General features: G+C 36.4%; 3 long non-coding RNA genes across 7 annotated transcripts; 2 read left to right on the top strand and 1 right to left on the bottom strand.

The window, feature by feature from the left end:
* Window positions 1–6,499: 6,499 nt before the first annotated feature.
* On the top strand, window positions 6,500–24,964 carry LOC147475276 (uncharacterized). Of its 5 annotated transcripts, none has more exons than XR_015207619.1 (5): window positions 6,500–6,696; window positions 15,908–16,013; window positions 23,039–23,433; window positions 24,301–24,449; window positions 24,587–24,964. It is a non-coding gene; the product is annotated as an uncharacterized LOC147475276 (long non-coding RNA). The 5 variants fall into 5 exon arrangements; XR_015207618.1 differs by having other exon boundaries at window positions 6,501–6,696; window positions 17,310–23,433; window positions 24,587–24,933; XR_015207621.1 differs by lacking the exon at window positions 6,500–6,696 and adding an exon at window positions 15,227–15,781.
* Window positions 7,972–10,677, top strand: LOC147475278 (uncharacterized). Its single transcript, XR_015207624.1, has 2 exons — window positions 7,972–8,577; window positions 10,113–10,677. It is a non-coding gene; the product is annotated as an uncharacterized LOC147475278 (long non-coding RNA).
* LOC147475277 (uncharacterized) lies at window positions 10,258–13,155 on the bottom strand. Its single transcript, XR_015207623.1, has 2 exons — window positions 12,787–13,155; window positions 10,258–12,694 (listed from the first exon to the last, which is right to left on the bottom strand). It is a non-coding gene; the product is annotated as an uncharacterized LOC147475277 (long non-coding RNA).
* Window positions 24,965–26,424: the final 1,460 nt, after the last annotated feature.

Genomic DNA, 26,424 nt, shown 5'->3' with positions numbered 1-26,424 from the left:
TGGAGGGCTAAAGTTCTATCTTACCTTCATTCAGGCTGTTGTCTAAGCCACCCTGTTTGCTATGTCTACCTACTTGCTACCTAACTCTACTTGTGAGAAACTTGATAAGGCTTGTAAGAGTTTCTGGTGGCATGACACAGAGGAAAGAAAAAGCATCCACACCATTGGGTGGGATAGCATTTGCAAGCCTAAGGCCATGGGTGGCTTAGGCTTTAAAAAAGCACAAGATATTAACAAAGCCATGTTAGCTAAGCTTTCTTGAAAAGCTTTAACTTATACTTCTTCTCTCTGGGCAAGAACTTTCCTTGCTGCCTATGGGAGGAACTGGTTTGATATTAAGAAGGATCCACTACCTTATGATTCCTGGTTTTGGAAGGGGGTTTATAAGGTGGCTATCAGTATTAAAGATAATTGTATATGGAGTATTGGTAAGGGTGAGGAGGCTTCAGTGATGAATTACCCTCGACTTTGCTTTAATAACAAACCTTGTACTATATCCGATCTTATCCCTATGAGGCCTGACCTCCAGAACCTCAAAGTTAAGAATCTCTTTATGGAGGATAGTAGTGGGTGGGACATGATAAGTACCCAAAACTGTGTGTTAAACCCCATAGAGACATTACATTTGGGTCAATTATGTGTTTAATAAATGTAAATTAATTGTATTTTCATGTTTTCACAGGTTTAAACAGACAACAATTAAATACACACAAAACCTGCGTTTTAGCACAAAATACAGCCGAATAAAGCTTGGACTTGAAATATTAGCTTAGCTAAAGTTCCAAACTGCCAACAAAGCTCATGGACTCAGAGAACCATGAAACAAGTTGAAGAATCCAAACTTAAGTCCTTAAGCCAGGTAAAGGAGAGATTTTTGGGTCAAAAACTTGGTCAAACTGACTTAAATCGGCCAGAGAGACAGGAGAAAACTACAAATGGCGATATCTTCCGTCTCCTAACTCTGATTGAAGCATATGACCTGTCAAAATTATCAACATAGAAAACTCTACGCAACGGTATATTGCTTCTACAAAATGGATGTATGGTTGAAATCAGAGATAAAGCCAAGCACGTCACTATTCATCGAAAACGACGTAGATATTTTATTATTTAACTTTTTATAAAGTCAAAAGATGAATAGTTTGGAATAGTGTCAAATAGTATTGAATAGTGTCAAATAGTGATTACTATTCCTTAAAGTCAAAAAGTTGAATAATGATCATATCTCAGTCGTTGGATCAGATTTTTGAGATTCGATCACGACCGTCCATTCAACTATAAATAGAAGGGTCTAGTTTTAGTTTTTCTCATGGAATGGTTAGCATTCCATCAATAGAAGTAGAGTAGCTTACTGCTTTAATTTCCAAGTGTAATGAAGAATTTAATTTCCAGTTTTTAATTAAAATGTTTTTAATTCAGTTTTATTTTCTGTTAATTAGAATAACACCTTAGTTCTGTGATCTCGAAGCAAAAACTCTGCCCGAGTGAGGATTATAATCTCCATTATGGAGGGTGTTTCAATAATTATAACGATTAGGAATCGAGTAAGTTCACCCAGAGATAGGGTTCTGAATCGATTCCACATGCTAATAACACTCGTTCAGAGATGAAGAGTCGTTATTAGGGATCAAAAATCGAGACTAACTCTTTTAACGGAGATATGATTCGCTCAAACGGATTTTCTATCTCCGAAATCAAGTCTATTTCATTTTATTTTCATTATTTTCTCACCTAAATCCATTTTCACAAACATCACGTGATCGATTTGGTTTTTGTTTATAAGTAAACTTTTTCAATTTCATTGAAATGCGAATGAAATGACAAACCCGGCCGCTATTTTACAGACAGATCAGGACACAAATAGGATTAATCGCCTATTCCCACCTACTATAGGTAACCTTATTAAAAAGGTGGTGATTAGACCTAAACATGCTGGAAAAGATAAACTGAGATGGATGGGAACCATAAATGGAACTTTGTATGTTAAGTCAGCTTACTCTAAGATGACAGAGCACCAATGGCTTGAGCAAGCTTCTTCTTTCAATACAAAAACTATCAAAGCTATCTGGAAGGCTAATATCACAGCCAGTAATTAACTATTCCTTTGGAAACTGTATATGGGAGTCTTTCCTACTGGGGACTTGCTTTACATAAGAGATATGAAGGGAGAGTTCTCTTGTCCTCTGTGCTGGTTTCAAGAGGATCCAATACATGTTTTTTTCAAATGTGAATGGACTAAAACCATTTGGTTTGCCTCAAACCTAGGGGGCAGGATATATGAAATGGAGGACATTACCATAAGAGACTGGCTGGATGTTTTCTTAGAATGGAGCAAGGATGCAAACCAGGGTAAAGCAGAAAAGGGAATATTAGCTATGTAGGAAATTTGGACCATGTGAAATAAAACAAAGTTTGAAGGCAAAGTTAGCAACAGAGACAACCTGATAAGAAGATCATACGCGCTTTGGAATAGATGTCTATGAGGGACATATATTATCATCAATATATTTGCGACACGCGTCAATGCCATTGATCATATCTTGAGACTAACTTAGTGAATCGTTACAATTGGTCATCTCAAAAGTCATGAGTTACCAAATGGTTACAAAATGAACATTACTACGTGCATCAATGCAATACTAAATGTCATTAACCAATGGAGCACCAAAGGGGGGAGAGAATTTTATATATTTTCTTTCCACTCTCAAACAAGAGGAGGAGACTTCTATGCTTCTTCTCCACTCTCCATCTTCTCCGTTCGCCAATCATTCGATCATAGAATCCAAACAATGAACTACATTTGACTTGATTCTAGTTTATCAGAGAACTGGATACGTAGGCAGTTCGATCCTTCGAACTCAGTCACAACATCATTCTCCCTAAATTTCCTACACACGTAAGGTTCGTCCAATTAGAACTTTTACATTGGCGTCGTCTGTGGATCGAAATTCTAGAGAAACCACAACTTTCAACGGTTTTCCCTCAAGCCCACGAAGCATGGTAATTGGAAAAGTCATATGGACGAACTCAAATAAGAGTTTCATTGTATTTGGGAGTGTCATCACATGGACGAACAATCACGTCATACTCATACAAACTACAGATAAGTTGTCCCTCAATTACATTATTTTCATTAGCGAATCCATCTTAAAATGGATATGGCTGATATCAACGAGCTTGCAATATCTACTATATATCAGGCTCTAGCTATCATCTTGATTATGAACGTGCTCACTTCATAATCATTTTAGACTTTAGTGTTTCATATCTTACTGACGAAGGATACGTTAACATATATATACTACTGCTTCAATTAATATTTTACCATTCAATAGACCTGGTAAGGCCAACAAACTGTCATTTGCAAGAATTATTCTTGAACGTCACAAGTTAGATTTGGATCCTTTCATTTTGCTATTATTCCTTGTTAGATTATATTACTTACATTCAAGCTTGATACTCATTTACTGTTGCCATCAAGTTTGCATCTCTACTTTGGTTTCCAATGTCCAAGACTCAAAAAACTAGATCGCAAGAAGACTCGAGTGGGGGCTTTAGATCGTTGCCTTTCCAAACAATTTATTCTTTTTCGATATTCTACTATGACTTATTACCAACTCTTTTGGTATATCATATAATTGATTTGTCTAATTATAACATTATCAGTTACATAGATCAACGCGCCTCAACTCATTTAATAGGCCAAGTCATGTTTTGATCAGCTCAAAAGTGATTTTTATTATTACAAATTCCGTTATATTCGACTCAATGGTTACGGCTTAACAACTAATATTGGGATGTAACGGTAGTGACTGTACTTGAATGAATTGGTTTTTACTTTTAGAAAAAAACCCGAATCTAAGATTGGAGACGATTGCTTGAACCGGATGATCTATCGATGAATTATTCTATGAAAATTCACCAGCCATTATCTATGTCTATCGTCTAAAATTTGCAACAAGAAGATTTGATTCTACAGATCGCCATGCAAAACTCTGGCTCGACCAATTCAATCGGCAGGTCGCTTATACTATCAAAGTGGAAACTACAACCACACATGCAAAGCTAAAAGTTGGGTATTCATGCATCTCCTTAATCTTAGATTGATTACTTCAGATAGAGTGGTCGCTAACTATGAATAGTTGCAACCAAAAATCATATTACTTTACCTCATCAATAGATCCCCTATACCGCTAACAATCTTCTTGGTATAGTTAGAGCTATTGCAGGTACGACCATTGAATTGTTATGTTTGTTAGGCCGGCATGCAACTTAATGGTGGTGAACTAAATGGAGACTTAATACGCTCGCTTCTTGAATTAAAGGAGCATTCCAGGACCTTCAAGGGAGAAACCTTTGAACTACTTGCAGCATTCTCCACTCAAAGTTGAAGTAGCTTGGTTTATTTGGCTATTACCAGATCGACCTTCATTATTCGAACTAATTTTTTGTAGTGCAGTTTTCTATATATACATATAGATTGCAAAGACGGATAAATCAATGATTCGTTCCTAGCTACATTTCTTGGTACAAATAGTACGTCATGTTGCTAGATAAAGGTTCAACTCAAGTTGAATATTGTCACCCATAATACAAGCATATGAGGAAAAATAGGGAGTTGGGATTGGAAATACACAAATACGATCCCATATGATTAATAATAATTGCTTTTACAATGATTTATTTCCTATTGTTGAATTTGAAACTATTGTAATAAGATTTGATGCGGCCTATTGCAGGATCTCAAGAAATGCAGCAGTTGGAGTACTAGCCTGGGACAACGAAGGAATCCTAAAGGGAGCAGTCATCAAGAGATTCACATCAGCAGATGTGGAGGAAGCAGAATTGGTAGCTATGGAAGTAGCAACCAAGCTGGCTAGGAGTACAGGAGAACACTCCTTTTTATTTGAGGGGGATAGTAAATTAGTATTGCAAGACCTACAAACCTCTCAGGAGCATAACTCTAATAATTGGCGTTTAGAACCAATTAAGTTTTCAGTTTTCTAGCTTTACCCCCCAAGACCACAGCACATCCAAATTAATCATGCTTGATTGTTATCTTTTTGGTCAATACATGTAAAAATACTTCATTGCCCTTTATCATTTTAATAGTATTTTAGTTTTACCCCCCAGAACTTAGGCCAATTAGCTTTACCCCTCCCCCCCTCAGTTCTTTAATCAAGAGCTTTACCTCCCCATAACTTAGGCCAATTAGCTTTACTCCCAATTCTTTAATCTAAATGTTTACCCCCCAGAACTTAGGCTAATTAATTTTACCCCACAGTTCTTTAATTTAGAGCTTTACCCCCCCCCCCCCCCCCAACTGATAATGTTAAGGGTGATTATGTAATTTCATAATGTTAAGAGTGTGGATGTCATTTGATAAGGATTGGTGGTAGCCATCGGATAGAGTTCACAAGATCAAGACATGTGTCTTAGATGATTTGAATTCCAATTTTGTCTTTGCAAAGTCACAGGGTATTTATGAAATTATACATAGAAAAGAGCATTAGAGTATTTTCATTTGTCTTGACAAAAAACATCACGGTCAAACTCAATTGACTTAGATGTGTTGTGGTATTGGGAGGAGGAGGGGATAAAACTTTAGATTAAAGAAAGGGGGGGGGGGGGAAAAACTAAAAATGGTTAAAAGGGCAAAGGGCAAAGGGCAATGAAATCTTTTTATATGTATTGACCAAAAAGATAACAGTCAAGCATGGTTGATTTGGATGTGTTGTGGTTTTGGAAAGGAGGAGTAAACCTATAGATGAAAAAACTAGGAGTAAAACTAATTGGCTTAGGGTGCGTTTGTTTACCAGGAATCGGACTTGAGGAGTGGAATTAACTGGAATCCTTGGTGGACCACTCACTTTTGGCCTATTTGGAGACATAGAATCCAATAGAATTGGATTCTAAACGGACTCAATTCCTTTTATTAAGTCTTTTGAGACCCTGTTAATCCAAAGGAATCCTAGACTATGGGAATCGGTTTTTATTTCTAATCCGAAAATGGAGAAATAAACTAAAAATTGAGTCTGTTAGAGGATTCTATCTGCAACCAAACACATTAATTGAAGTAGGAATTGAATTCGATGATTTCTAAACGTTTGCCAAATGTACATTTTGTAAGTTGGAATCTAAAGATTCCATTCTAATAGATTCCATTCCAATGGTTTCCTACTCCATTCTATTCCTAAGTTTAGATTTAGGAAGTCAATGGAGAGGTTACGGCAATCCAAACACACTCTTAAGTTAATTATGTAAGTTTAATTGGATTAGTAGGAAGTACAATGGAGAGGCACATACTCTGGCAATCTATAATCAGGATGTGGGTTTTCTGCCGCAGCACTTACTAGATCTACTAAGGGGTAGAAAACGTGCACAGGTAAAACGTGGTGCGTAGGCCCCGAGTAATAAGAAGATAAAGACGAAGAAGAATTAGAGGTGCAGAAAACAATAAAATAATCGTAAGATAAGAAAAAACTTAATTTCCACGTCACCCCACTCTTACGGACCATCGTCACCTGCACTTGAATTAAGTCCCTCCAACTTTAAGTCCAAAAAATAAAACATTTAGACAAGTCACAATGCGTGATGTAAACTCGAATGGGATAGTTTTTTTGCACCGTGGTGTTAAAACTGTAATGGGGAAAAAGGCAGCTCTTGATGCTGATGCTTATAAATCTCTTGCTCCAGGTTTGAAAATGAATTTCATTTTAATCTGTCTTACTATTATTGCTATTATTTTTAATCAGTAATTAGGTTCTGGTCCCTCTTCATTGTGAGTATATTTTGAATTCCTAGACTCCCTCGCAACATTTATGGATTGTCAAATAATCAAGTGTAATGGACATGCCAATGTCTTTTACTGTTTCTAAGAGTACGCTTAGGCTCTCAGTAATGTTTGTTACTAAGATAGAAAAAACCCATTCAGGTTGGATAATGTGCTGGTCTATGATTACCTAAACTAAATTGAGAGTCGGAAAAGTCTAGTTTTAAGATTTCAACTACTTCTTGTCTGCATTCTCCTTCTATCTATCGCAATACTATTTTCAGTGGAAATGCCTGGGTGGGTGTAGTAGTGACCAAGGATGATTATACTTCACACAACCTCAACGATCCCCCACTTGGAGACTGGTTTGCATGCAAGAACCATATTCATCTGGTCCTCAAGCTAGAAGTGAAATTGAAGTTGGCGTAGCTTCAAGTCTGAATGTTGATGATCTTATTAAGTATTTAATCCATACATATAATTTGGTGAATTTTACAATTTACAATTCGATACTATACTCAATCTAAAATTTGAAAAACGATTCCCATTCCGATTCACAAGTGGACAACTATGCTTCTATCCACTTCAAAATAGTCTTCTTTTACTGGCTTGTTACTTGGGTAGGATTAAAACTATTGATTATCTCAATCAGAGGGGTTAGTATCTAGCAAATATTTGCTTACTCTCTTGTTGTCTGCTACACTCCTTGAAGTCCTAGATTTACCAACACCCATTAAGGTAACCTGTCCTAGATTTACCAACACCCAGAGAGGAAGAGGAAGGACTAAAGGTCCTGGGAACAAGAAGAACATCAATCATAACTCCAAAAGTGATTAGTGCTTGCAAGTGAATGATTAGCTAAACTATCTACAGATGATGATATGGTACTGTTTACCTTTTTGGTTTTCTTTGTTGTGATGTAATTCCTTTAAAGATTATATTCTTTGGGGAGCTTGTAAGCTTTTTATGCTTTGGTTAATGTACAGGTGAGGTCTGCCTTAACCCCCCCAAAAAAAAAAAAAAAAAAAAAAATATATATATATATATATATATATATATATATATATATATATATATATATATATATATATTGGCTTACTTTGCAAGGGGATGGAGGAAAGTGTCGATCTTCTTTCTTGTGAATTTGGCATTAGCTAGTAGCTTAATTTTCAAAAAAAAAAAAAAAAAAATATATATATATATATATATATATACAGCCCCGCTCTTAGACGGACGTCCGTTTACGGACTTTAGTTAAAAACCGAAATTTCAAAATATAATCTCGCGAAGGGTTTTCTCAAAACTCTCTCACTCGCTCCCTCTTTCCTATTCTCTCTCCAACTTCTTTTTTTCCACGGACAAAGTTGGCAGAAAGTAGAAAAGAATCCCAGTAAAGATTTCAGTTTCAACACTGAAATCCCAACAAAAGAATAATTACATTTTCTTAGTAACATACTCATATTCGTTTCAATCCACCTAGCCAAATTTGCCATTTGTCCAATAACAGCAAACCCCTTCAGCTCTAGTGTTTTTTTTTCTACAAAAACGTTAATAACCATGTCTTCTTCTTCTTCTCTTCATGTTATTCAACTTCACAGTCGCAAAGTACTTATAGAGAAAGAACAAATAAAGTTTGAAAAAAAGCTATGGATAGTAACAGAAGAAATGATCTTTCTTTTCTTTGAAGAGATGGACGAGAGATCTTCATTCAACATTGAGAACTCTGCAAATTCTCTTTCTCAACTTTACTCTCAATCTACTAGTATGCAAAGATGCATCTTTGAAGTGGGGAAAAACATGCATTGGTAATATATGATTTTAAAACTAATGGAGTTCTCGCTTTTTATTTCGATTTCTCTTTTAGTTATGTATCCAAATTATGATTTTTCTTGCATGTGCACTTGATTTAGATGTATTGAAGTTTTCTTTTCGATAATAGGATGAATGGGGTTATGTTGTATCTTTCATTGCTTGCATGGTAGAGGTTTGTTTGAGTATGATTTGATTCAGTTAGTCTGATTGCCCTGTATTGAAAAATGCTTGGTTTTGAATATGGTTTTTATATGGGATATTGAAATGAAATATTTATATATCTGATCTTGATTACTTGACATTATATAATTGAGTTGATTAATTAAGTCAATCTAAATTTCTCATTTATTTGTTGATTCATCTGCGCTAGTCTTCGATCAATTGTTGTAGTCAATCAGTTGTTATAATGCTATTAATTGATAGAGAAATCTTTTCTTATTTTGCTGTCTTGGCCAGTAGGGGTAGCGCAAGTCCAATGTAGATGGAGAGCTTTCTTTTGATTAGGTTGATTGGGTTATGGTGGCCTTAGTTTATCCGACTCCTAAGGCATGCTTTTGATTGAAAGTAATTCAAATTGCTTTCATGGTCTTTTACTGTTATAGATAGTTGTGGATACATGTGATTCTGCTAGATTTTATCAGAATTATTAACAGAACACTTGTAGCTTGATTGTGTTAAATGGATATGATCAGTTCATAACCGTTGTCGCCAATGTTTTCAATTGAATTAAATTTACACTCTTTTGTCGTTTTTAATGGCCTAGCTAGTTGTTACATTTAAATCCCCAAGTTCTTGGCACAGATTTGGAATTAGTGGTTATTTTTATCGTACTTGAACTTAGAGTCTGACACGTAAAGGCGTTATACCGTAATAATTTGGTCAAAGATCCTAGAACAATAACGACCTAATTTTAATGCGTAAAATATTTGTTCTCCATGCAGGGGAGTTTCAAAAGTCAGTAAGAGAGGAACACTTACCTTCTCGATGAAGTCCCAACCAATTTCCTATTCAAAAAAATTGTTTAGTAGAATATATAGAAGATGAATATGAATCATGTTGTTCTCAGACCATTTTCAATTAATATTTTTTTCATGTGGTTTTGTTGTTCTCATTTTTGGAAACTTTTTATGGGTTTTTGGATTTAATATATACTTATGTTTGACTAATTAAAAATGGGGTTTCTTGTTTTGTCATGATTAGATTTGGGTTTGCTCTTTTTTCTTGCTTTTTAACTGTTTTATATGCTTATCAAACAGATTTGTTCTTATTATGGTCGAGATCTTTCCATGAGGTTTTGGATTCACTCGTACTGTGGTTATCTATGTTTAATAAAATGGCATTTTTTGTTGTTCTCATTACATTTCAAATCTTTCCATGGGGTTGTTAGATTCATTATCCGGTTGCATTTCTTTGATAAATTTGCTTTGGTTTCTTACGCCTTAATCTGATTTGGGTTTGTTTTGTTTGTCCGGTCTAGTGGCTAGGGGTTCTTGTTACAATTTGATTTGGGTTTGTTTAACGATAGCAGGAACTTCAAGATGGCGGCGGGGCTCTTAATCCGATGATCGATGATTGGGAAGGGAGCGGGGATACTAGTCCCCAAGCAATGGACACTTTCATCACCTTCTCGGTGTCTTGCACAAGACAAGTTACTTCACCATCGACAAAGAAAGCGGTGGCAACAAATCCCACATACAAGGCTGCAGCTAGAGAGAGATTGCTCTTCAATGGATGAACCACAAATGGATGAACAGAGTGGCGGTAGTGTCATAATGGCAACGGCAGTGGCGGTTATCGCGAGGCATTTTGAGTTTTAAACTCGAGGGGCGGCTAAGCGGCGAGGACCTACACTTAGTTTCATTTGCTCTCATTAATCCTTATTAGGCCCTAAACACACCTACGAAGTGGATACATTTATATTTTCTTTGTAATTTCTCGGGTTCTCTATTATCTAGGAAGATCGGAATTGGTCCTTCATATGTCAGACATTGTGGTGTCTTGTAAAATTAGTCAGAATACTAAAGATATTAATGATCAAGAGTTGATTATCAAGAGTTTCTGAAAATAAAAGTTTAAAAAGACAACTATAGCAGTATAATGGATGTTTAGTAACTGAACAAGAATTTCCTTCCAAGAAAGCTAGCACCCAGCTCCCAGCTCCCAAAGCAGCATAGCAGTTGGCGATGCATTTCTTATTTCATGTTTTTTTTTTTCTTGTTTTGTTTTTTTATATATAAAGCTTCATCTTTATTGATGTTAGAAAAAGCTGTAACTAGTTACACTTTTGGAAGAGCAATTGTATTAATTGGCACCTTGTGTAAAACAGGGAAAAAGTATAAGCTCATCTTGTCACTATGTGAAAGACAGGAAAATTTATCTTTGTTTGAATTTTATCGGGGTTTTCCAATTTGATGTCATTTTTGTACAATTGGGTTCTTAGAGTCTCATAATCTGTTTTGAAAAGACAAAATGAGGTGATTTTACATACAAAAGCCAATTCTATATCGGTTGTCGGTTTGCCACAAGGTGGTCCAGTTAGTCCATTTTATTTTTGCATTCAATCTTGCCTAATTTGCATAAATGAAAACCCAAATATACCTTCGGTGGGGATATAGATGATGTCTCATAGATAATTGTTCCAAACAGATTTGATAACCATATTATGAGGGAAATGAGGAAAACATCCAAATAAATTTTTGTCTAGACTGAAAATTAAAGAACAAAAGTTGGAGATATGCTCTTGTGATTTCCAAAGAAGTTCCACCCCACCATATCAACTCTTTATCTTTGACTCAATTTCCTCTCAAACAATACTCCTCAAATTCATCCAGAACATGTTGGTTCTACAGAGAACTTCGGTGTCGAGGTTTTCTTGAGGTACAAACAAGAACTTCTACATCTGAAAAAAAAAAAAAGATGAAAAGAATTGCTTTCATCCACTTGAAAAATTCAAAACCCATTTCCCATTACTTACAATTGTACATATTCGATGGTTCTACAAAAACTAAACTAGCATAGTGTTTTTAAATGGAGGTTACAAGCGGCAACCCTCGACATCCGAAAGTAATGTACAACTATGGTGTTAGATCACTCCAAAATTGTTATATATGTCGTATATTACTCGATTTACAGATAATCGGGTTCGGGCGCCGCTCCCATTGCTCCAATTCCACTTCTTCCTAGCGGAACCCGAGCAAGTTCCTCCTCATTCCACTGCCTCAACCCACCTTGCTCGGTCTCTTTAATACATCCATATCCACGCCCTCGACAGCCACACCGGTGTACACCCCACCATGAAGCTCACAAAACCCGATACATATGCACGCCAAGTTGCCCAATCACAACCGAAAGTGAAATATTCCCATCAAGTGCACTAGCCATGAATTCAAAGTGCGCACCAATGACTTTAGGGCCGCTTTGAACGATGATACCGAATCCACTTCCTGTGCAAAAGCGTTCCACACATAAGCGCAAAGTATGCAAGTCGCATCCCCAAAGATTGCACCCATCCCTCCATATCCTCCATCCCGCTCTCGCCCATGCACGGATGGAAACCAAGAGGGAAGAGTTTCTTGAATCAAAGAATGAACCGGACTGAGCCACCGGACAGCCGGACTAATGAAGCCCCAAGAGAAGCCACAAGCTTGACCTTAGTCATTGCCAAAGCCGAAAGTGAAAACGCCCATATATCTCGTGCCATACTTGGTCTTCTTCAATTTTTCTATTCTTTCTTTCTCTCTTTTCTATTCTTTCTTTCTTCAACGTTCTCTTCTTAGGATAGGCAGAGTAGAGTTGCTTTATAGTACTGGATAATATATACAGTGGCACCAATATGTTGAAGAAAAGGCTAATGGCTTTACCAAAAATCATGCCTGTCTGACTCCACCAAAGCACCACCAATTTGTTTGAGAAGTAGGAAATTGAAACCAAGGTAAATTAAGTTCCGCTGTCCAAGATTTGTCGAGAGTAACGCCGATGATGTTACGAGTAGATGATGTTCAAAAGAGGGTGCTCGCCGAAATCACTACTCGTAATGCCCATGTTGAATACTTGCAACGGCATGGACTAAATGGTCGAACTGACCGCGAGACTTTTAAGAAAATCATGCCTCTATCAATACAAAAGGCATGAAATGGTCAAATGGACAAAAGAATTCACAACTGAAATAGAATTGTTGCAATAAAAACCACAATTCCACAAACCTCAAATTGAGTACGCGCAAATCCAAGTAAGCAATACTCAAAACCAATTCAATAATAGTCACGCTGCTTTTGTTTTGGGGAAGGGGAGAGAGTCATGCTGCTTTTGCTTTCGGGAAGGGGAGAGAGTTCATTGCTTTTGTTAGTAGAAATGGAGAAAAGACGAACTGCATGAGAGAGAAAGAGAAGACGAAGGGAGAACGTTATGTTTGGAGATATGATATATAGATTTTTTTTTTCATTAATTGAGATATATAGAGAGAAATATGTTGAAACCCTTCGTGAGTATATTCCGTGAAATTTCACTTTTTTTTGTTAAGTCCGTAAACGGACGTCCGTCTAAGAGCGGGGCTGTATATATATATATATATATATATATATATATATATATATATATATATATATATATATATTTGCTTACTTTGCAAGGGGATGGAGGAAAGTGTCGATCTTCTTTCTTGTGAATTTGGCATTAGCTAGTAGCTTAATTTTCAAAAAAAAAAAAAAAAAAAAAAAAAAAAAAAAAAAAAAAATATATATATATATATATATATATATATATATATATATATATATATATATATTTGCTTACTTTGCAAGGGGATGGAGGAAAGTGTCGATCTTCTTTCTTGTGAATTTGGCATTAGCTAGTAAGGTATGGTACTTAATTATAGACCCCTTCCAAAAACCTTAGGTTCCACCATAAATATTAGAAATCCTTTGGCAAAGGAGATGCTACTGGTTTCATTCTCTAGTAAGGCCAGGCCAAGTGGCTAGTGGATCTTATTCCTATATGTGACTGTGTGGATATTATGGAAGGAGAGAATTTGAGGATATTTGAGGACAAGGAGAGGGAACTGCACAATATAGTGGAGGAGGTAAAAAGGCGCAGCGTTGTTTGATTTGGCTTGTGCTTGTCCAACCTTGTAAGTTCAGGTCCATGCCTGCATTTTCATGGTCTAGTAGCATCATGCTGCCTTGGATCATGCTGTGCTATTAAATCGGCGAGTACTCGACGAGTACTCGGTGGGGAATCGCTACTCGGTACCTAGCCGACCCGACCAACCAATTACTCCCCGTAAGTGATCGTGGTCCAAAAATCGCCGAGTAATCGGCCGAGTTGCCGATTTATGAGGAATCGGAATCGGGCGAGTTACTCACCATAAATCGGTATATAAAAGAAAACCAAGATTTTTCTTTTTTTTCTAACCATGAAATCAAGTTAGGGCTTTTTTCCGGCCGCCAAAACAAGCTCCAATTCCAACCTCTTCTCTAGCCTCTCTCCAATTCCGGTAGTGAAAACAAGCTCTAATTCCAAATCACGTTTTTTTTTTTTCTCCATTTTTCTTTTTTTTTTTTTCTCTGCGTCTCTCAATCTCTCCGAACCGGCTTCTTCTCTACGTTTTTTTTTTTTCTTTCTTTTTCTCTTCTCCTCTCGGTCGCCCTTTCGCCCACTCTCCACTCTCTTCTCCTCTCCAATCTCGACTCTCCACTCTCTTTACAAATGCAAAATGTCGATTTTTTTTTCCCCGATAATCTTCACAAAATATGTTCAGTGAACACTATGTGGTGTATTTTGATTGAACACTATGTGGTGTATTATGATTTTTGAGAACCCACTTGAATACTTGATGACAACTTAATATAAAAAAAAAAAAAAAAAATGTGCGACCCATGTTTTGCATTTGTAACTATAACAAATTAAAGAAAATAAAAGATTGAAAAAACAATGATATTGACTGAAACTTTAGTAGTCAAATAACTATGGACAATGTCAACATTTCTATAGCATATTGATAGCAAAAATTCTGTACCATGTTGTATGCCACATTGCCCAACGTCATGTACATGCTACATATAAACATATAAAAATTAAGACATCTCGAGTAATCCCGATTAATCCCCGACCGAGTAGTAGACCTACTGGCCTCCTCCACGAAAGTAGCGACGAAAGTAGCGGTTAAAAATCGCCCGAGTAATCCCGATTAATCCCCGACCGAGTAGACCTACTCGCTACTCGCACCTCCATTGAGTAGCGACCGAGTAGCGATTTAACTACCCAGGGATCATGTCTTGTAACTTGTTTTAATTTGAATGAATAAATTGAACTGTAAAGATAAAGTTTCTCCGTCCAATGTGAGGGTAGTTCAAGTCAAATTTGATATCTACTTCTTATAAAGTACATACCTTTTGTGATTTTCTCTATGTTCAGAGCTCTCTATCACGTGATGATTGTATGTGAAATTACTACATACTGAAGCCATGGACAGATTATTGATTGTTTAAATGGAAAGACAACTTGAAGATCGTCTGAGAAAAGTGTACCAAGTGCATCTATATAATTGGACTCCCGTAATTTTGATGAATTGGTCCTTAAAAGTAAAGAACTTTGGATTGTGGAGTTCTTTGCACCCTGGTAGGTTTTTCCAAAATGCTAAATTTGTTGGTTGACTATATGATTAGAAATTTGGATGTAGAAATAAACTACGTCCAAACAAAAGCACATTCAACCAAATAAAAGAATGTACCATCACTCTTGTTTTTATGTTAAGCTTGTTCATATACTAGTGTTTCCTTTTCTTTTTCTTTATTTTTATGATCATGCCTAACCAGATTTCTGGATAGTTTTGAAGTGTGTGTGATTCATGATCCTTGATTTACCAGAAAATGACCAAAATTTAAAGGATAAACTTGTCATTTTTACAAAATTTAAAAGAAAAATTCTTTCCTGTTAATGTACCCGCCAACCTATGTTGCACGGGTATGACTTAGACACACCAGGGACACTCCGGAGACACAACATTTTCAGTTAATATATGGAGTGTCCAACGCGGGTACGACTTCCATTTGAAGTTCCCACGCAACACAGTTGCTAACTCTTACCTGTTTCAAACCAATACAAGAGAGAATGAAGTCATTTCATTCCTACTTGGGCATAAAATTGAGATATCATGTGTAATGAAAAACCAACTTTTCCAGGGATGCCATAACAACCAAAGTTCGTCCTGCATTTACATTTTTTTTTTTTGCAAAATCAAGGAAAATAAATTGACCGTATGCTTAATAAAAAAAGTATAACTACTTGTATTGTTTATCTGTAACCTATTTGGTTTTTTTTTTACAGGTGTGGACATTGTAAAAAGTTGGCACCGGAATAGAAGAAGGCTGCAAACAATTTGAGGGGAAAGGTGAAGCTTGGGCATGTTGATTGTGATGCAGATAAAGATAAGGTAAGAAACTTATATTTTAAAGCTATTTTGCCTTGACATTGAACCCCTATTTTGTTGAGAAGCTGTTTTGGAAGATTTTATTTTCCTCTTCTTGTACTCTATTGATCGACCAGTACATAAAATCTTCTCCCAAATAGCAAAGATTTCCCCACTCTGGTGATATGTTGAACTTGGCTTAGATCTAAGGCTATGAACCATTGAGTTTCCGAATGAAGTTTCTGTCTATAACATGTGTCGTATCTTTTACAATAGTAAAGGCTACAATAGTGTACATGAAAAAACTTTATAGAGTTTATTTGAACACATGGTCCTGCTTGATTGATTGGAACTTTCTATATCAAACTAACGTTTGAAAAATGAAGGAGAATTAAGTATAGAATAGTAGACAACAAAAAGATGGACAGTGATACCAAACTCTTAACTCCCTTAATTGTGATATCCGCCACACTGAATCTATATAATACCTCATTGTTGACATGTATGAGTCTCTAATATATAAATAGAATTGACCCTTCACATAAGTTCGAGCTTACGGAGAAATTGACAATTTAACATGGTATCAGAGCCTCTGGTTTATGAGAGGTCTTGGGTTCAACTCTTGTAAGATGAAGATGTCTAATCCTTTTACCTGTTTATTTCCAGTGTGTCCCGCTGAGGGGGAGTGTTGACCCCAAAGACTAGGTGAGATCCCACCTATGTCCCCAAGACTCTCAAATAATATATAAACAAAATTGACCTTTCACATAAGTTCGAGCTTATGGAGAAATTGACAATTTTACATGGTACCAAGAGCTTAAGTTCGATCCTAAGGTAAATTATTTTTTCCAGCGGGTGGCCGCCACAATGCTGCCCGCCCGACTAGTTTCCACACTTTCATAAAATATTTTTCTTTTGCTTAATCGTTTAGTAGTTGTTTGAACCAAAAGTATGTTTTCGTATGAGTTTTCTTCGACGTCGTTATCTCTTTGGTGGATATAGTGTTGGTTTTTGTTATGCAAGCCTCACTATAGTTTGATATACTCCGTTGTTTATGTTACCTCATGAAGAGGAGCATTTTGTTGTTCGTACTAACTTATGAAGAGGAGTCCATCATATCGTTGTTGGTGCTGTCTCAAAAAGAGAAGCCCTTTGTTGATGCTACCAAGACGTGTGTCCGGCGTTTGTTTATCGGATGTTACCGTTCATGGATGGTGTTTTGCTACAAACAACCTTTGTCACACTTTCGGACAAATTTTTCAGTTTGAATTGAAGTTTGGCGACATTCTATTATGGTGTTAATCTCATGTTGTTTTTCAGGCACTATAAGATTAAGGGGGAGTATTGGAATATATTATGCCAATATGTGCATAATATCTATTGGATTGGAATAGTCTAGATTTAGATTAGTACGGTAAGATTATATTTCTTGAGCTAGGTTAATATGGTAAGATTTTATCTCTAGGATTTGTTCATAATCCTCTGCCCTTATCTTTCCATATTGATGTACTCAGCCACATCTATTTAAGCATTTGCTTTCTCAATGTAAACAATCCAACTATCAATAAATATTTTTCTTTATTTAAATTTCTACATTCATCTCTATCCAAAGTTAAGACCGAGAATAAGTAGGTACTTGGCATTACTAAGATTTAAATAGATGCTACAATCCAGAAATTGATAATCTCTTGACACAAATGATGAAATGAGACAACATAATTTTATTAGAAATGAACTTGTTTCTTTCAGAGAAAGTTCACCTTATATATTCAAGATATCATGACTGAATAACTAATTACACTTGTAACAATATCTGAACAGAAATAACAATGCTGATGCGTATAACTAACTATTAACTAAGTGATGACTTGTTACATAGTGAACGAGTATTATCCTCAATATGCCCCTTCAAGCTGAAGAGAGGATCATGAACTGATAGCTTGATCTTCAGTCGACTGAATCTGACAGATGAAAGTCGTTTAGTAAACAAATCTGCCAACTGATCTTGAGTGCACAGATACTTCACATCTAAGAGTTTATGTGTAACCGTTTCTCTAATAAAATGATAGTCCGCTTCAACATGTTTTGTTCTCGCATGAAATACTGGATTAAAGGACAAAGCTATTGCACTAATGTTGTCACAGAACACCAAAGGTGGTTTGTGTAATGTGTACTGTAGATCTCTCAATATCCTAGTCATCCAAGAAATCTCTGCTGCTGTGTATGCAAGAGACCTGTATCCAGCCTCAGTAGAAGACCTAGCAACTGTCTGTTACTTCTTTGCACATCAACTTACCAAGTTAGATCCCATGTATACACAGAAACCTGTGGTTGATCTCCTATCTATTGGGCAGCCATCCCAATCAGCATCTGAGAAGGCTGTAATCTCCTGAGAACCTTTCTTATATACCAATCCTTCACCAATTGTACCTTTCAAGTACCTTCATTACCTCTTAACAAGAGTCATATGTTGCACCCTTGGAGCATGCATATGTTGGCATACCTGATTGACTGCAAAGGAGATATGTGGTCTTGTGCAAGTGAGATATTGAAGTGCTCCAACTATTGATCTATATTCAGTTGCATCAGACAATTGTGGTGTGGAGAAGGGATCAGGTTTTGTAGTGGAACATGGTGAGCTACATGGCTTGGTGCCAGTCATGTTGGTCTTTTTCAAGAGATCATAAATGTATTTTGTTTGTGAAATGAACATTGAGTTTGAATCTCTGTATATTTCAAAACCAAGAAAGTAATGAATAGGACCAAGATCTTTCATGGCAAAAGATTGAGTTAATTGTTGAATGAGGGTGTTGCAAGTGGATAGAGAGTTTCCAGTGATGAGAATGTCATCCACATAGATTAAGATGATGATTATAGTTAATGGACTTTTTCTGACAAACAATGAAAAGTCTGCTTGAGAGGCATTGAATCCTAGACTAAAGAGAGCATGAGTAAGTTTTTCAAACCATGCCCTAGGGGCTTGTTTTAACCCGTACAAAAATTTATGAAGTTGACAAACATGATTAGGTTTACTGGGATCAATAAAGCCAGGGGGTTGAACCATGAAAACAATTCTTTGAAAACTCACATATAACTGTTTAACAACCCAATCATTTTGAAGAGCAATGGAAAGAAGAATCTTGTTGGTTGCTGGTTTGGCTACTGGGCTAAAGGTTTCACTAAAATCAGTGCCTTCTATTTGGTGGAAGCCTTGGGCTACTAGTCTATCTTTTTTTTGTCAAGGGAGCCATTGGCTTTGGATTTTATTCAAATTTATTTCCCACTACATTTTGACTTGGATGAGGAGGTACTAGAGTCCAAGTTTTGTTTTGAATAAGAGCATTGTATTCTTGAGTGAGCCTCTCTCCATTTAGTAACTTTGGAAGCTTGTGTAAAACAAGTAGGGACTGGAGGTTGGTCTTCTAACTGAGAAGAAAGGGCTACTGGAAGTGGATAATTAGTTGAGTGGAAAGCTACTTTGGGTTTGTGGATGCCATTCTTTGACCTTGTTGTCATTGAATGTGGAATAGAAACTTTTGATTTTGGTGCTTAAGGTGGTACGACCCCCGAGTTGGTATTTGATGTGACAAAGTATCGACTTCAGATGTTTGAACTTGTTGGACAGTAGGTTGACTTGTATAAATAATTTCTGGTGTAGTATCATGTATGATATTAGAAGGAATGAAGGATATGAATTTGGAGATTGTGAATTTTGTCTGACATGATTTTGTGAAAGATGTTGTGTATTTTGTCTGACAGGGCTTTGTGAAAATTGTTGTTCATTTTGATTAGGAACTGTAATACTTTGTGGAAGGGTGATATTGTTTTGATTTTGAGCAGTATTAGTTGTATGAGGTGGAGTGGGAGAAGTAGGAGGGGCAGTAGAACTAAATAAAGGAGGATAAAGAAAAACTGTTGTCACAGAATTTTGTCGATAATTTGGAATAGAAGTTTGTGAACTTGAAGATGGAGTGGTGAAGGGAAATTCATGTTCATTAAAGACAACATGTCTTGAAATGTAGACTCTGCCGTGGGTTTGTCTAGACATCTATATCCTTTAAAATTGGTACTGTATCCAATACAGATGCAAGGTTTTGTTCTGAACTCAACTTTGTGTTTAGTATATGGCTTTAGCCAAGGATAACATGTACACTCGAAGACTTTGAGAAAGGAATAGTCTGGTTTATGTTGATAAAGTCTTTCAAAACGAGATATATGTTTCTACTATTTTTTAGGGAAGTCTGTTGATCAAATATACTGCAGTTTAAAATATTTCAAACCAGTCAAGCATAGGAACATTGGACTGAACCATAAGAGTTCTTGAACTCTCAACTATATGTCTATGCTTTCTCTCCACAACCTCATTTTGTTGGGGAGTGTGAGGGCAAGAGAAATAGTGAGTAATACCATGAAGCTTTAAGAAACATTCAAATCTTGTACTCACAAATTCACCACCAAAATTGCTTCTAATGGATCTTATTTTTGTGTTGAGAAGAGTTTCAACATTATTTTTGTACACATGAAAGACAGTGACAAAATCTGACTTTTTACACCGGAACATCCAGCAAAACCTAGACCAGTCATCTACAAAACTCGCATAATATCTAAAGCCGAAAACTGAAGAGAGAGGTGCTGGTCCCCAAAGATCAACGTGAATGAGTTGAAGAGGTGTTGTAGGCCTTATTTTTGAAGTTGAAAAGGAAGCTTGTGGCTCTTCCCAAGCTGATATGAAGAGCAGAAAGTTGAATCATGTGTTGATCCTTCAAGAAGAGGCTTGTGAGTAGACAAAACATAGCTGAGAGCTGGTTGTGATGGATGTCCTAATCTCTTATGCCATACAGAAGAAGTTGCCTTTGTTCCAAAAAACGCAGTAGGTGGTTTTGGTGATTTGAGATGTGGATTGAAGCAGGAGGATAGAGAACGCCTTTAACATGTCCTTTGAAAAGAATCTTACCTGAGGTAAGATCATTCACAAAAACACAAGTTGGTGTAAATGTAATCGTACAGTGATAATCTGTGACAAATTTGTGTACAGACAGTAGGTTGTGTGCAATGTAGATGAACATGTAAAACATTGTTTAATTTAAAAACAGGTGATGGCGTGGTAAGTAAAGTAGAACCAGTGTGTTTGATGGACAGACCTTCACTGTTGCCAACCATGACCTTGTCTGTGCCAGTATAAATCAGAAATAAGTTTGAGAGATCAGCTGTCATGTGGTTGGTTGCGCCGGAGCCTGCAATCCATGTATTTTCAGCTTGATATGAGTTGTGATCAGCATAGTAAGCATTTGGAGTCGAATTTGAAGAACTGGCCATTGCTGCGAATCTTGGAGGTGGTATTTTCCCAGAGAATGCATAATTCATTCTACTGTAACAATCCACAACGACATGTCCCACCTTATTACATATCTGACTCCAGAGTTATAATTTGAAGTTTTGAACTATTGCCACTATAGTTGTTGTTGTTGTTGTACCCTGATTGTATCCATTGTTATTCCCTTTGTTATAACCTTGATTATATCCATTGTTATAGAAATTTCTTCCTCTTCCTCTGCCTCTTTGACATTTCCTCGGCCTGTTGGACTGTACTGATTCCTTTGATACAATATTGGTCCTCTATTATTCTGAAAATTCCCATTATTCTGACTGTTTTGATTGTTCTGAAAAGATGTCTTGAATCCTAAAAAGGCTTGTGTGGTAGGTTCAGTGGTGATTCCTTTGTGTCTCTCCTCCATAGCTATCTCCTCGCTGAGTAGCAATCCATGCAGTTCATCAGTAGTAATTGATTCTTTTCTCAGTCTTATAGAAGTACCAAAAGATTCATATTCATCGAGTAATCTCCTGATAATTTGATAGACCAAATCTTTTTCTCCTACTTGAGTGCCGGAAGCTGCTAAGCTATCTGGCATCTGCAAGTGCCTTGACTTGTTGTAGATAATCAGCCATAGTCAACGAGCCTTTCTTTGTATTATGAAGTCTTTCTTTCAATTGATGACAATGTGAGATAGAACTAGCAGCAAATCGATTTTCAAGAGATGTCCAAAGATCTTTTGAGGTTGGTAATCCAACAATATAAGGTAAGCTTTCTGAAATTGTGGCATTAACCCAAATGTGTACTATTTGATCTTGTTTCATCCATGAACATACAAGGGATTTACAGTTGTGGTCTCATTTCCGTTAGTATCAAGTAAGAGTTTTTGTGGACAAGGTGAACTTCCATCAACAAAGGATAACAAATCATGACACAGTATGACTTGTGTGAACAAAGATTTCCATAGCAAGTAATTGTCACGGTTGAATTTCACAGGAACAAAATTAGAGATGTTTTGAATGTGGAATAGATTTGAGGGTTGTGAAATTTGTGATTGGTTTTGAAATTGAAGACGTGTTTGTAAATGTGACTGAAGTTGAGCAATTTGTTGAACAGTTTGATCCATGATTTAGTGAAGAATATGTAGAAAATTGAATCGATTTGAAATGAAACCAAATTGAACTGAACGTGAATTGATGTTTTTAGGAAGTGAGTAATGACCTATAATTGAAACAAGAACTATATCGAATTGAATCGAAAGCACAAGAGAAGTTAAAAGATGATTACCTCAAATGATTGAAAGAGATGATATAATGAAGATAATAAGAATTGAGAGCACCTTTATTGGAGAAAAAAGCTTCAGCATGAGAGATTGTGGCCGCCGTTGGCATGAATGGCTCCAATACCATGATAATCTCGACACAAAAGATGAAATGAGACAACAGAATTTTATTAGAAATGAACTTGTTTCTTACTGAGAAAGTTCACCTTATGTATACAAGATATCAAGACTGAATAACTAATTACAGTTGTAACAACATCTGAACAGAAATAACAATGCTGACGTGTAGAACTAAGTGATGACTTGTTACATAGTGAACGAGTATTCTCCTCAATAGAAATCGTTCAGTCAGGTATTAGGGGATACAGAATACTTTCTGATCTTCCAAATTTATGTTGTGAGTTCAATGTACATGCTAGTTTAATTGTGCAGTTTCTAACAAAATGGTTCCACCAGTCTCTGATGAGCAGGTTCAATGTGCAAGGTTTCCCTACAATCTTGGTATTTGGTGCTGACATAGATAGTCCGTTCCCTTATGAGAGTAGTGCAAGAGCTGCCTTGGCCATTGAATCATTTGCTCTGGGACAGCTGGAAACAAATGTTTCTCCTCCTGAAGTAACTGAGCTGACAAGCCCAGTTAGTAATCGCACCCTTTTATCACATTTTGACTGATTGGGGAAAGTGATTAAGGATGCTATGGAAGAGAAGTGTATTTCAGCTGCGATTTGTTTTGTCTCTTTCCTCCCTGACATTTTAGTTACTAAGGGAGAAGGAAGAAGGAAGAAACAAGTATGTGCAGCTCTTGTTGTCTGTTGCAGTCTTGCAGATAAGTTCAAGAGAAGTCCTTATAGGTAAGTACTATGATAGTTCCAGTTGTAGTTTTTTCTAGTCTTTTTATTTAATTAGGAAGTTCTACACCTCGTCAGAAACTGTTTCTTACATTAGTTACCGCACAGCACTAGTATGCATCTCGTTGAAAGTTGAAACTGTAATCTTATTTTTTCTGCAATTCTTTTTCCATCCCTTGTGTTAGCATTTTCTGATATAATGTGCAATATTTTCTTCAAACTTTGTGTTGGCACTAGGTGTCAGAGTATGTATTGATCTCTGTAGTGTGAAGGCCAAATAATTATTGCTAATTTTCATAGTTGTATGATGTATCTTTACATTTTCTCCAACAGTTTTTTTCCTGCAATATCAAATGTGAATAGTAATGTTTTTAATGTATGATAATAAGAAAAGTGAAAAAAAGATTATTGTTTTAGTATAAATAGTTCGAATATTATAATAGTAATATCCAAATTGCTTACTTTATCCGTCATGTAATGTTGTTAAACTGCTGATTGAATCATTGCAATCCAATTTTCTCATAGCACTTGGAATAGACCAAACATCTACATCTATATTCGACATAGACATAGCATACACCGTCCTTGGATTAACTTTGTTTTCATAAAGCTTATTAAAAAGTTGATTTAACACAATTTGTTCCTCTTCAGAATCAAAATCTAGGAGGAAAAAGAGAATTTTTTGTGTTATTAGAATCAGCAGACAATAAAGGCTTTTATTTGTTATTGCTTATTACTATCATTAAACAAATTTGAAAAGATTCAACTTAAATGTATGAACTTAGTATATCTGACAGCATTAGCTGTAATTGGAATGACTTGTTTCAGATGTCCTTACACTAAAGGAATCTGATTGGATGCCTTTTGCAGCTATATGTTTGGGCAGCTGCAAGTAAGCAACCGGTTATTGAGAAGCAAGTTGGTGTAGGTGGTTATGGATACCTTGCTATGGTAGCATTGAATGTGAAGAAAGGTGCTCAGGCACCTCTCCGGGGTGCTTTTGAGCTTGACCAAATCATGTAAGTCCTGGATGTTTTTTCCTTCTTTGGTGCCAAAATGAGTGGAATGAAGTTGCTATTTTTTACCAGGATCTTTTCCCCTTGTTTTCGTGTCAAAATATGTAGCAATAATCATTTGGTTGTATTTCTCTTTCCAGAGAGTTTGTGAAGGAGGCAGGGCGTGGTGGGAAGGGAAATTTACATTTAGAGAGTCCTCCCACGATTGTCAAGACAGAACCATGGGATGGTAATGATGGTGAAATAATCGAAAAAGATGAATTCTCGATCCCTTGAAGAGCTCATGGGTGGAGACACTGCTAGCAAGGACGAAGTGTGATTGCCTGATGGGATCATGGGATTCCAGTAGAATGTAAAGTGTAGCAGGATACGCAAAAAATGCTGTTAATGTATCACTAAGTTAATTGTGTCTTTATTTACATTTGTTAGTTGCTGTCGTCAAATTGTCACCATTTTTGTGCAATAATATTTTGTTTTAGTTCATTTCTTTCTGGGACTCTATAAAAGTAATGTTAAAATATTTGGATCCTGACTGGTGTAAGGGCATCTCTAATGGGGAGGGGCGGTGTAAAATTACACCTCCACATAGACGCCACCTAGGTGCCATTAGGATTTTACTACTCCAATTGTAAATTATTGTAGAGTATAAATATCCTCTCTATTGTTCCTAATGGAAAAGTGTAAAAATGTTCAATTTTAAACTCCACGTCTGAGTTTAAAAAATTTAAATTGTGAGTTTAGAAATAGATAGGGACGACACTCCAAGTGACGTCCGAATTTGTTTTTACTCAGACGTCTGTTCGAGTGTCGTCCGGACTTTTTATTAATTAATAGCGAGAGGGAGAATTTTCCACCCTCTATCAACTAATACCCTGTTATCTAGGATATAACACTCCCATTGGAAAGAGTTTTTTGATATTTTGGGTATAAAATTTCCACTCTATATGGTTAAAACCCCCATTAGAGATGCCCTAAATATAGTTTATGAAGTATGACACTTCTATTACTGCCTGCAAATTGGATAGATACTCATAGCTTATATTAGCTTTAGGAGTTAATCGTTGCTATCATTGCAAGCAAATGGGGTACAATGTATGCCCTGAGAAGCAACACTCGCATTGGTCCTCATTGACGGGTGGTTGGACAAAAATATTTAGATGGGTCTAGAGGAAGAGTACGCTGCGAAGGTGAAATCTAGACGTCAATTAATTACATATTTCGTCAAGGTGAGGTCCATGAGTACGTAGAACGATAGAAGTAGGAAGCTAGGCTACCCAAACTCAATTGCTCCAGTAGCAACAAATACGCCCTACTGGCTGGGTGGGTATGGGATAAGTGGCTGACCAACGATTGATACCAAACGATTAGACTAGCAAACTGGAACATAAATCTACATTGTGGGAGCCTAGGAGGTCGCTCACTCTAGCTATAGTTCTTTGTTTATGCTTCCCTTTTTACATCACGGTCAATCACTGAGGCATGAATGCATGATCCATGGTGTCCACTGTTTGGCGACAACATTCCTCATCCCAAGTTGATTGTGATGCTCGTGACACACTTCACCGTTCCTCTGATCTTTGTAATCGGTGTCCATACTCAGATTTGTGTTATTCATATCAAGACTAAAATATCGATATCAGTGTACTTAAAAACCGATATATTTAGATAAAAATATATTAGAAATGTCAATATCGGTGTACCAAAAAAATAATATATATATCGATAATATATCAGATATATCAGTGATATTTTGATCTTTGATTCGTATTACTTAGCTCGTCTTTAAATAATATGGTATTGTGGTGTGACGTTGCAATTATTGTACAGAACCTCACTTCATCCGAAACTGTAAGAAGACTTTTGCATGGCATACTTATTACATGAGTCATATGCAAAGTAGATTGTAATATTTATGATTTATCCGTGTCCTTTAACGAAAGTAGATCCGTGTCCCAAGTAGACTGTGATATTTATCCGT

The sequence above is a fragment of the Coptis chinensis genome, chromosome 9 (genome assembly GCF_015680905.1).
Source record: "Coptis chinensis isolate HL-2020 chromosome 9, ASM1568090v1, whole genome shotgun sequence".
Lineage (NCBI taxonomy): Eukaryota > Viridiplantae > Streptophyta > Magnoliopsida > Ranunculales > Ranunculaceae > Coptis > Coptis chinensis.
Note: the sequence above shows the minus strand (reverse complement) of the source record. Positions and strands in the feature narration are given on the sequence as shown.